This window comes from Dermochelys coriacea, chromosome 5, assembly GCF_009764565.3.
Source record: "Dermochelys coriacea isolate rDerCor1 chromosome 5, rDerCor1.pri.v4, whole genome shotgun sequence".
Lineage (NCBI taxonomy): Eukaryota > Metazoa > Chordata > Testudines > Dermochelyidae > Dermochelys > Dermochelys coriacea.
Genome location: NC_050072.1, coordinates 86,945,901 through 86,958,133, shown reverse-complemented (window position 1 = coordinate 86,958,133; position 12,233 = coordinate 86,945,901). Strand labels below are relative to the sequence as shown.

The 12,233-nt window shown below is 46.5% G+C and overlaps 1 protein-coding gene across 18 annotated transcripts in view; it reads left to right on the top strand.

Annotated features, from left to right (window-relative positions):
- The first annotated feature begins 9,490 nt into the window (after positions 1–9,490).
- The window catches only part of SPIN1 (spindlin 1), a 117,108-nt gene continuing 114,365 nt past the window's right edge, over positions 9,491–12,233 (top strand). For 6 of the 18 annotated variants that reach the window (XM_043514764.1, XM_043514763.1, XM_038402268.2 and 3 more), the window contains exon 1: positions 9,704–9,901. The gene's annotated coding sequence lies outside the window, so the exon portion shown is untranslated. Of the gene's footprint in view, positions 9,902–10,072; positions 10,918–11,197; positions 11,262–12,233 lie in introns of those variants that run through there. The other 12 variants (XM_038402270.2, XM_043514762.1, XM_043514765.1 and 9 more) reach the window with 11 other exon arrangements.

Genomic DNA, 12,233 nt, shown 5'->3' with positions numbered 1-12,233 from the left:
TATAAATCTCTCCTCTGTTTTTTCCACCAAATGCATCCGATGAAGTGAGCTGTAGCTCACGAAAGCTTATGCTCTAATAAATTTGTTAGTCTCTAAGGTGCCACAAGTACTCCTTTTCTTTTTGTGGTTACTACTCTGAAACCTGAAAGAAAATAATTTTCATATTTTCTTTTGGAACTATTAGGATGTGAAGTAGGGATAGCATCTCTATCTCTCTGAGATTTCTTTACCAGTGTTTTTTTCTGCTATGTTTCTTTTTATATTATCACTGTTAGGCTCCCCAGGAGAGCAATAAAACACAAAGCACAGAAGAGACATGTCTCTCAAATGTTTCCTAGCTTGATGTTCAACAAAAATTCTCAAGGTGGAAATGAATGTTATCTGTGTGAAAATTAAGTTGCTAAGATTACAAGGTCATTGTAAAGGAAATAAGGAAGAGGATACATATACTTGAAATATACTCCTACTTTGTTCTTTACAGAATTTGTCCCTATTTGCATGAAAACTACCAAATCAAAAGCCATAATTTGTCTGCCAGCAAGCAAATAATGTATAGTATACCTGCGTTACAAGGGTCACTCATTCAGGACTACCTCTTGCTATGAATGGAAAAAGTCTATTGAAAGATGAGACTCCTCTGCATGATGAATAGTCACTTACGTTTCAAAGGGGTGTCTGGCTAATATTAATGACTTTCTCGCCTGACACTTTTATTAGATTATTTTTTCACTAGCTTGTCACTAACTGGTATCTGTTAAGGGCATGAGAAGATTTACAAAAGGGGATAACGGAATAACTGTGCTGGAAGAAGTTAAGGATTTTGTTAGTAGGAGACAAAATAAGCTGTGGCAAAATGGTTAGTTTTGCCAGTACCACTTTCTAGAGTAGACCAGGCCTTGATGGGACTGAAGATCTGGCCCTATACAACATATATTTTCTGCTATAAATCCACCACTTCTCTGGCATTTGGTTACTTTTTGAACTCATGCCAGTCTTTTGAACTCACTGATGGATTAATTAGGCCAACACAGAATGAATGTGTATGTTTCAGCTTCTAAATGTGAGTCATCATTAGCTGATTTTTTCCCTCCTCAGGTTCAGGGTTTTTCACTCCAGATAAGGCAGTGAGTTTTTGCAACCTTATTTCTCTGGGGGCTGAGGCTGTTGATCTGAAGTCATTTGGTGTGCTGACGGAGAAGAGAGATTTTGAAATAGGCAGAGCCTTACAAACACACTTGCTCATCCACAACAAACAGAGTTGCCAACTGTCTAATCACACAAACCTAAACACGCATGCCCCACCAGTTCTCTGAGGCCCCACCCCTGCTCACTCCAGCCTCCCTCCCTCAGTCACTTGCTCTCCTCCACCCTCACTCACTTTCACCAGGCTGGGGCAGGGTGTTGGTGTGCGGGAGCACGGGCAGCAGATAGGGGAGGCTGGGGGAGGCCGTGCCTCCTCAAACAGCCAAGCATGGACCCTCCCACACTCCACCCCCAGGACCCCACTTCAGCAGTGCTGCTTGGCTCCAGGGGCTGGGCCACGCTTCCCATTTTCAGGGACTGGGGGGCAGTGGCGAGACTGCGTGCTCTCCCTCCCACCGCTCCGGGGCTGCGGGGCTGTGGGCACTAGCCAGCCTGGGGCAGGGGCCGGCAGTTGCAGTATGGGAGCTCTGGATTCTGGGGCATGTAGAAGGGGCAGTGCCTTGGGTGGAAGGGGCAGGGCTAGGAGTTAGCCTCCCCACAGGCTCCCCACAGCGGTTCACGAGCCACCCAGGTGCCAGAGTGGGTGTGGGCTACGGGCTCTGTGAGGGAGTTTGGGTGTGGGAGGAGGCTCAGGGCTGGGGCAGGTGGTTGGGATGTGGGGTGTGGGCTCTGGGAGGGAGTTTGGGTTCAGGAGGGGGCTGGGGTTGGGGTGTGGGAGGAGGTTTGGGGTGTGGGCTCTGGGAGAAGTTTGGGTGTGGGAGGGGGCTGGGGCAGGGGGTTGAGGTAAGGGAGAGGGCTTGGGGTGCAGGCTTCATCCAGGCGGTACTTACCTTGCATGGCTCCCGGAAGCGGCGGCGTATCCGGCAGCGGCTCCTAGGCTCAGGAGTGTCCAGGCGGCTCTGCACGCTGCCCCTGCCTGCAGGCACTGCCCCCACAGCTCCTATTGGCCGAGGTTCCCTGTTCCTGGTCAATGGGAGCTGCGGAGTCGGCATTCGTGGTGTGAGGCAGCACACAGAGACCCTTGGCCACATCGAGCCTAGGAGCTGCTGTTGGACATGCTATCCGTTTCCTGGATTGGTGTGGATCCAGGGCAGGTAGGGAGCCTGCCTTAGCCTCACTGTGTCATCAGACTTTTAGTGGCTTCAGTCGCCTCTGGGAGATCAATCCGGATTCCGGGAGACTCCCAGCCAAACTGGGAGGGTTGGCAACCCTAACAGCAAATAGGGCATTTTCCTTTGCAAGTTGGGCCTTATTCGTTTGCTTCTGCAGAATGTATGCTCTCATTTAAAAAAAAAAAAAAAGACCTAAATCCGCAAAAGTATTTAGGCTCCTAATTTCCATTAATTTGCAGACTGATATCCTAAAATACTAGAGAAATATCAACTGGCTCAGTTCATATCACTGAGGTATTATTTCTGAAGCCTGCCACAGTGCCACTTAATGGGTCTGTATATACTACCAAAAACAACTGAATCAGTGAACCCTGGTATAGCACAGTTAGGCTCTACCCCCAGGACATATCGTAACTATGCTGTAACCAGGCCATGTAATATCCATATTGGTAGTAGACACGTTTTTGTAGTGCAAATGGGCACCATGTCCAACTCTGTTTTGTTATGCTTATAAGAAACACACACACACAAAAGGTTCTACAGCTGGATTTTATAGTTACCAGCTTAGTGTTCCTCACTCAATTCCAGTGGCTAGCTGAAACTGCACATGAGGGAGGGGAGCTGGGCCTCTGTCCAAAGCTCTGATGTTGATGCAGAATGAACCCATGGCAATACATCCTTCTTTTATAGTCATAAAGTTCCCATATAAGTGTATGGACCTTGCTGTGTCACAGCGGAGCTGTCAATCAGGAGGTATTCAAGGTTGCTCTTAATTAGCATTATTTTGAGTTGTTACCTGGAGGATCCTCAGCTATTTCTTATCTCATCCCTTTGGCTCAACTCCTTATCTCGTCCTTGGGGTGTATGCCTTTGCTTTAGGGTCGTCAATCTGCCATCTGGGTGATTGATAATAAAGTTGGTGTCTCTTGACTCCTTCACTCCCTACTTGACCATCCCACCCAGTTGTCCTTTCTCAGTTAATTACCATACATTCTTCACTCACACCAAACAGTAAATAAGGCGATTACAGTCATAAAACTTCTATCCTTCTAAGAACAAATGTTAACACAATCAGCAAAAAATAAACTCAGAACAATTTCTTTTTACTAATTCAAGGCTACAATTTCTTCTTACTAATTCAAAGCTAGCAAAATGGAGTATAATGCAAAATAAGCAAAGTGGAGTAAAATGTGACTTAGGACAATTTCTTCCCATTAGGCTTTTGGCCTACATTGTCCCCCTTTGACCCTTTAATATCAATATATTAAATGGGTCACATCTTATGTAATTGCTTTAAGGCACTGTATTGCGAAGCAATTTGGGCTTGTGGTTTTAATTTGAGGTACATTTTCTTAATCCAACAGCACATAAAACACATTATGACAAACCTTATTCCAATTAGTACAAATAAAACAATTATGGGATGAATCATAATATTAAAACTGATGTCCGTGAGGGGGACCAGCCTCTAAAAATGTCATACCAATGATGCATCATCATTTGTTGAGCTTGTGTGGATACTTTTAGAATTTGAGTTCTCTGGTGCAAAATAGCCAGACTTCGTGTTAGTACTTTTGTCCAGGTTGCTGCAGCTAATTGACTAATTTGCTTATTCCCTGATAGCCATTGGTACAAGTTGGTCCAATTAACCCACAAAGAAAAATTAAAACTCAGGGCATTATTGGCATCTATTAGATTAACACCTCTATGTTCATGAACCGGAAAATAGTAAGTCATGGTGGGGGTTCGCAATATTGTTGCATTGCACATACATTGTTGTACAGGTGGCCTTTGGGTATACTTTTCCTGCCACACAATTTTTCCCAATCCAATAATAGAAACACAATTCTTTCCATCATAGTATACTTTGGTGGTGCTATTGTCCAATTCATCCCAGTAGCATGTTGCTAAATTTTTGTTTTGCATGGAGCAAGACTCCTCTAAAATCAGCAAGGTGGGGCATACCCACTGTCGGGTAGTCGATTTTTCACATGTTTTACTCTTAGTTTTATCCTTCAAGACTTATGTGTGGAGCTTCTGGAAGACTTCAGCCATTCCTCTCCAATCCAAACCTTGTATGTACCTCAAACACTAACAGGGACTTGGATATATATTTGTCTGGCTAATGATGTAGAAGAAGACTTGTTAAAAGTTATTAGTTAGATTAAGTTTGGGTTCTTACCTCAAACTTCAGTAAATTTGACCCCTAATCCATGCTCTCATTCACTCTCCTGAGATGCGACAGAGCTTCTTTTGTGCCTTGATGCTTGTGTTACATTGTCAACACCATCTAAATCATTTTTCCATACTATCTCTGTCAAACACAAGCTTGCGAAAGTTCAGATAAGGCAGAATGAGGCTGTGACACACTATACCTCAAAGTAGTACCCTGTAACCCCCCGAGTCATCGTTCAAATATGGTTGTGATATTTCATACAAAGCATGCCTTGTAAGATATCATATGAAAGATCATGATCTGCTGAAACCAATTGTTCTGTCAAAATATGTATATCATTAGTGTGTATGAAATTATCAGAAGTTGTTGTGTGGTTGTTATTGAAATATGCTGTGAGTTTGGGAGTCGCCCAATGCTAGTTCTTCAGTGACAACAAAGAGAGTGACCCATGTTGACAACAGGAAGCGCTATTACCCCTGAAATGGATCTTTACTGGCTCCTGGTGGAGCAGATTACTGTCATACCATAAAAAGGTCCACAGTAATTATCTTCAGTACACAGTAGTTTATTGAGAAGGAATTACACAAGCAGTAAAGGGTTATATTAAGCACATAACTCTGATGTTAGAAATTAAGAGCTATACATTATGAGCTATACATTCCTCTTAATGAGTCTCTCTTTCACAAACAGGCCCTGCGCTAGCCTCAAGTAGTTCCTGCTTGGCAAACAGAGAAGGTGGTGACCAATTTTATACATGGCTTCTTTTCTTCTCAGCCCTCTGGTCTGTCTCGGATTCCCTCAAGGCAAGGCCCTCGTTGCCTTGAGACCCCTCTGGTTCATAGTCCTACTGGAGCCCAAGGAGCAGAGTTTTGGCTACTCTGTCTAGCGGCATTGATTCTTCAAGTGTTAATTAAGGAATCCCAAACACAGTAATTTACTTTGCTTGATTCTTATACATTTTTTCCTCAAAGGAGTCACATATCTTAAAAGCATGCCCAGTGGGCATATGGTTACTAATTTTTACCTGATTAGTATTTTAGAAAGGGTTGGGGAGGTGGTACTGAACGAAGATCACCCCACATTTACTCTCTCATCAATCATTCACTCTATCACTCTGAGTGATGTTCCTGCTGTAAGGTCACTATAATCAGGTCGACCTGTGCTCCATGTTGGAACTTTATATGTGTAATATTTACTTTTGCATGGGCCCATATTTGCTGACTAATAGGTTCAATATTGATCATACATGCAGACTTTTCTAGTCCTTTATCAAATTTGCTTATGCTTAAAGGGAACCTGCTTCCAGGATCCTCTGCAGCCATTCAGCCATGTTTAAGTCATGTCAAGTTATGCTCTCACCATTCATTCAACATGGCCACACCAATTTGGCACCATCCTAGCAACCCACACCTAGGCAGGCGTTAAATGATTATTAATAGCAAGGAAATTGTAAACAAGAGATTTATAATTCTATAAGAGAGTTGCGCAAGCATCACACACTGGGGCTTGCTCAACTCTGTGACTCAGCAAGGCCCAACAGAATATGTCTGGACTAGAACTTTCCAGGACCGAGGATATAAAAAAGGGACAGTGGCATCATGAGATTACTTCTCTTCCCTCATCTACGCTGAAGGCAACAAGAACAGTGGGAAGACAAAGACTTCAGCTGAGGAGACTGGTCCTGGGCTGAGAAGGAAAGTCAGCCTGTATATTAAGGACTGTAACCTGCCTGCAACATCTAGTACTGTGAGAAAAACTGCTTGATCCAAACACTGCTAAATCTAATAAGGTTTAGGATTAAGACTGTGTACATACTTTTTATTTTCTTTGGTTACTATCTCTGACCTTTATGCTTACCATTTATAATCACTTAAACTCTATCTTTCTGTAGTTAATAAACTTATTTTAATGTTTTATCCTTACCAGTAAGTTTGTCTGAAGTGCTTGGGGAATCTGCTCAGGTTACAAAGGCTGGTACATGTCCACATTCCTTTGATGAAGTGGCAAACTAATAAGTTTGCAGTGTTCAAGAGAAGGTCTTGAGCAGTGCTAGATGGTATATTTCTGGGTACAAGGATGGGGGCTTGGGAGACTTGCTGGTGTTTCCCTGCGTATAGTTCATGAGTGGCTTAGAAAGCATTCATGCAACGTAGCTGGGTGTGTTTCTGCATGTTGGTGGCTGAGTGATAACAGTGCCTGGAGGGGTTTGCTGCTTGTCACTGGCAAATCATTGTGAGAGACAGCCCAGTATGGAGAATTAAGGGGGCACAGCTGTCCCACAATTCCAAGTTATATCCCTGGGATCCCATCACAGTGGCTGGTTCAGATTACTGCTTCAACGATTCACCCAGTTTCATTATTAGAACAATGGTTGTTTGAAAGAGAAGAGTATGTTTGACCAACTGGTGTTCTCCATGTATTGCTTGCATTTGTAAAGCTGTGAAAAGGTTTTGAGGTTATATCCTTGGATGAACTAGCAGGGGGAAATTAACTATGATTAGGTGATAGTGTTCTTATTTGTACATGGTTTCATCTGAAATCTTTATTTTCATTTCTGGCTGTATGAGGATTATGTTTTCACCTTGGTTTATGCTGAGTGATTTTTCAGTCATGGTAAATGTTCTTGAATTTTGTCCTCTTGAAAACTTTTTTTGGAACCTTTCACCATGCCTTTAGTTGTCTACTTTCTGCAGATCTCATAAATTAAACAGACAGGTCATACTAATATTTGGAGTGATTTTCAGGGATCTCGGAGGCAGGGCCGCCCTAGCTATTTTGGTGCCTCTGTGGGGGATGGGGACTGGCCACTTCCTGCAGGAAGTGGAGGGACCTGGCCCTATCCTGCTCTGCTCTCCTGCTCCCAGGTTTGGGGGGAGAGGGGAACCGCCCCCCAATACTCGCCGGCGGCACGGCTGGAAGCCAGGGGAGCGGAGCAGGCTGGGGCCGAGTTGCTCCACTTACCATGCCATGAGTGCAGGGTCGAGCCTGGCTGCAACCTTCACGGGGTTGGGGGCGGGGCTGGGGTGGAGCAGGGGCAGGAAGAGGAGGGGCTGGGGCAGAGCAGGGACAGGAGCCTAGGGAAGAGCTGGAGCAGGGATGGGAGCAGCACGCAGCTGTGCTGGGCACCAAGAAATTTGATTCCCCAAATTTCCTGGTGCCCTACACAGCTGCGTGCTTTGCGTATGGGTAAGGATGACCCTGCTCAGAGGTGCTGCAGGAAGTGATGCTAATGATTCAATAGGCGACACTTTTCCCTGTGAATCCAATGAAATGTAAAACAATGGTCCTATCCATTGGATTATATGTTACTTTCCACAAGAGGCATTGCCTCTTGGCTGAGTCACAGGTGAAATTCAAGGCTTTCACAGGGAATTTTCCCATTTGGAGCTGAAATTGGTGATGTGGAGTCAGAAATTTCGTAGTTAATTTATTTAAAAAATTTACACAAGCCCTGTTTCTTTGGACAGTAGTAGAAACAAACTGCATGTAGACAACTCCCTTTTGCAGGGATTCCAGGTAAGAAACCACTTCCATGTCCCAAGAGCTTCTATTCAGGTTCTCATGCAGAAACCACACCAAACTCAATATGACTGTTCAACACCCCTTTCATTTAGCTCTCAACCTCTGAGTCTGAAAGCTAGGATTCCTTGTTAGCTGACCCGTGGACTGCGGGGTCCACACTACTTTAATTCCCTGCATATGACTTTAATAGCCTAAACAGAGTTCAAAAGAATGACATGAATAGGATGTGTTTGATGAAGGTCTTCAACCTCTTTGTGGAATATGAACAGAAATGTAAAAGAAACTTACCTGTAAATTTCCTGAGCTTCTAGCATTTAGATTTTCTTTTAAAACATTCTGCTGTTATTTTAAGTGTCAATATTCAGAACGTTCATAATAAATAAAATTCAAAATAAAAATAAAGATTTTTGGCTTTGGGAATAGACTTACATTTCTGCACTCCCCAGTTGAGCAATTTCTATGTAAAATTCATCATTTCAGTGCAATAATAAATATGAAAAATTTTTAAACTTAGATTTTTATATTCACAACATAATTCTTGCTTCTTGCGTCCAGTACTTTTGGGATACTATTACATCACTGACTGTATTGGAATGTGATATAAGCACCTGCATTAGAATCAAAAAGTGAAAAGAGAGTTGGGAACTAGAAATAACTGGCTAACATGAACATAGTTCAAAAGTATGTGTGTAGAGAAGTTCTTTAACCAGAAATAAAGCAGTTGCTTTCCTAGGTCTTGAGAAACAGCAAGTGTATTTGTATAATTTAACAGTCATATTTTACAACACTGAATTAATTCTACTCTTATGATGTGAACAGTACATGGCAGTTCATTTTGGTTGAAACTGCAGCCAGCCTTGCACACATCTAATGTTCACACTGTATCCTAGACATTAATGAACAGAGATGCTGAAACACTGCCCTTTTAAGGAAGGGGAATGGGGGGGGAATTCTTGCTTTTTATAGTAGGGTTGTATTTCTCTAATTGTGCAACTTATTTTCCCATTATATTTTCCAATATATATCTATATATTGTTTCTGGCTTATTTCCACTGAAATTACTAGAGATTCTGCCCTTCATTTCAGCTAGGAACAAGATCTAGCCCTGTAGGTATAGTGCCACCATACACTGGTGGAGGTTTCGGATTTCCCCCAGCGTTTCATACAGTTCTGCAGGGAGTTAGCATCGCCGCCGTTAAGCAATGGGATACATGAGGAAGCTTTAGCATCGCTGCTGCCTTGGCAAGCGGACAGCTCGGCGGCGAAGTTCCCATTGCCATCAAAGGTGGGGGGCATCAGGCCCGACACGTGCCACCTCCTTAGAAAGGCCGCTAGGGCCAGGCGCCGCCGAGGAGACCCAGTCGTAGGTACGCGGCGCTGGCCCGGCCCCACCGCCCCGTCTCGAGCGGGCAGAGGTATCCGCGCATCCAGGGAGCGCGGACCACAGCCACCAGGGAAGAAGAGCGGCTCAAGCCGCGCAGGCGCGCTGCTGCCCAGCACAGGCAGCAAGCGGGCCTGGAGAGATGGGGAGGGGAGCTTTCTGTTCTCCTGTCGCAGTTAGGCAGGCTGAGTGCGCCTGCGCGCTGGGGAAGTGGAGGCGGGCGGGGCTGTATTTTGAACGGCTGGATGCGGGCGGCTCAGTATTTGGCAGGAAGGTGAGGAGGCCTCTACCCTGGCAGCAAAGCCAAGGCGGGGAGCGGAGGCTCCAAATGTGGCAGAGGGGAGCAGCAGGCAGCGGCGGCAGAGGAGGGGGGCACAGGAGAGAAGGGGCGCAGCTGTCCCCGCGGCGGAGCTGAGCGGCCTGGCGAGGCAGGGGGGCTCCGGCAGCTGCAGCTCTGGCACCCCCAGGCCGTCCGCCTGGCACCCCCGGGCCCCGTCCGGCCAGCAGGTGAGAGCGAGAGACGAGGGGAGAGGGGGAGCCTGTCGCGCCGCCCTTGGCCTGGCCCAGTACCAGGCCGAGCCGGAGGGAGTCGCTGTGGGGGGAGCCGGAGCCGCCGCTCCCAGCCTCCCCCTCCCCCGGGGCTGCCCTTAGTTATTCACTCGTAGCTGGCCCCGCCCCAGGGCCCCCTCCCCGCCGTCGCTGCTGCGCCTCAGCCTCGGGGCCCAGCTCTCTCCTGGGGTGTGCGGGAGAAGGCCCCGCTGTGACCTCGGGATCCGGGGGAGGGGTCCTCTCGCTGCTGTCCCCAATACTGCCACCCCCCCCCCGGGCTGCACCCTCCTCCCCCGCTACCAGGCTGCAAGCGGGGGGCCCCGCACGGGTGGAGGGGTCCCCCTCGCTGGCAAAGCCCCAGAGTCAAGCCCCGCTCCCAGTTGTGCTGCAGCGTGTGTGTGTCTCTTCCCCCCCCCCCACCACCCTCCCGTGGGGCCGGGCGAGGGGGGTGCGCCGCACGCGGGCTGGTGCCCCACGAGGGCACGCGGGGGTTGGGGGCGCTGCTGTGGCGGTGGGACTGCGCCCGGCCCCCAGCACCGGAGCGACACACGGCGCTGCCGCTGTCTGAGACGCTCCGTGTGCGCGTGTGTGTGAGCGCGCCTGGCTCGGGCGCTGCTGGCTTCCTTTGTCTGCTGCCGCCGCCGCGCTCCCCTCCTCCCTCTCTCGGTACCTCTCTCCCTCCCGCCCCCTCGCCCTTCCCCCTCCCTTCCTTCCCCTCTCTCCCAGACTCCAAGCGCTGCTGCAGCTGCAGGTTTGTAAATACTGGACCAACACACACACAACATGGCTGACGCTCGCCCTGCTCTTTCACCAGGCTCTCCTCCTCTGTCTCTCTCCGTTTCTTAATGTTTCAGTCGTACGTGCTTTTCCGTCTCTCCCCCCATCCCTAATCTCCTTCCCCATTTCCTCTCCCCCCCCCCCCAAAAGGAGGAAAAGCAATTCACCCTCCTTGCGCGCATGGCGGGATTTCAAGGGTAAGGATCCTTGCTTTGGAAGCTTTCTCCTTTCGCTTTGCTGTTTACAACAAAATGAAACCTAAAATCAGAGGGAGCCTGGCAAGGTCTGGGGCGGAGGGGGAGGGAGGTGAATGGGGTGAGCCCTGCTGAGAGGCTTGATTGGAATGTGCGTGTCTTTTTCTCTTTAGGGTGGGGGTGGGGGGGAAACTGATGCACCAAAATGTTGGCAGAGATGAAATACTCTGTGTTGCTCTTGCAGAATGCTCTAGAGCAGTTTTTCTTTTTTTTTTTTTTAAAGAATGTGGCTCATTATAAAGGTATCGACCAATACAGTCACTTGAAAGAAGAACTGGATCGCTTAGGTCAGAATGGGTGCTGGGTGGATAAAAATCATACTGTAGGCTTTTGGAATTTTTGGTTGTAGCTTCTCTAATACAGTATCAATATCTTGAGGAGCTTTCATACCATAGGATCCAGAACTGGAATGGAGGATTGCAGAATTCTCTTTTGCAATGCCAGGTTTGTTGTACAAACCTGTTTGCCCTTGTGATGACCACATCGTGGCTGAAGGATGTTTCCTTTATAAAAGAAACATGATGTTGGGTATTTCAGAAATCTGAAAAGAATTGTGAACTTCAGTGTGCTGTGTTGAACTGCAACAAGAAAGCATGTTTCCTTCCTACTTGCTTTTGGACTCTGGATGGAGTCCTAGCACTGGGCCTAACATTCAGTCCCACACCCTGAGGCCTCAGTTATTCACAGCACCTCCTTCTGGCTTCCAGAAGAATGTCCTCAAGTCAGTGTATAAAGGATGACGATGCATTTCTAAACTAGATGCCAAAGTAATACTGTTTGAAGGCAATTTCTTGTGCATATTTTCTCCATTCTGAAGTGACTGGGAGTAGAGCTGAATTTTTTTCCTAGGTTAGTTTGAACCTAGGAAAATGAAGATGCAAAGGCCTTTTAATAGTCACTTTTTAGAGTTTTCTAGGCCTCTTCCTACATGTTTTGTGACTTTAGTGGTAAACATTTCATTTCCAAAGCTTAAATTTACAGTATAATGCTACTGGTGTATTGTCTAAAATGAAGTTAACATAGGTAAAACTAACATTATTTCACTGACTTGGGTAACATACACTGCAGATTTGTATGGAATCATTGCAGTAACCAATTGATAGACCTAACGTCTATTAATAAATATCTGAGTTGTGCTCCAAGGTAACATTTTAGATTTTGTAGTTTTTGATGGCCTACTTTGCTTTGGAAGCTTCTGGTAGTTTCTGGAAGAGAAACAGACTGGTATATTTGCATTCGTATAGGTTTTGGGAGCTAGT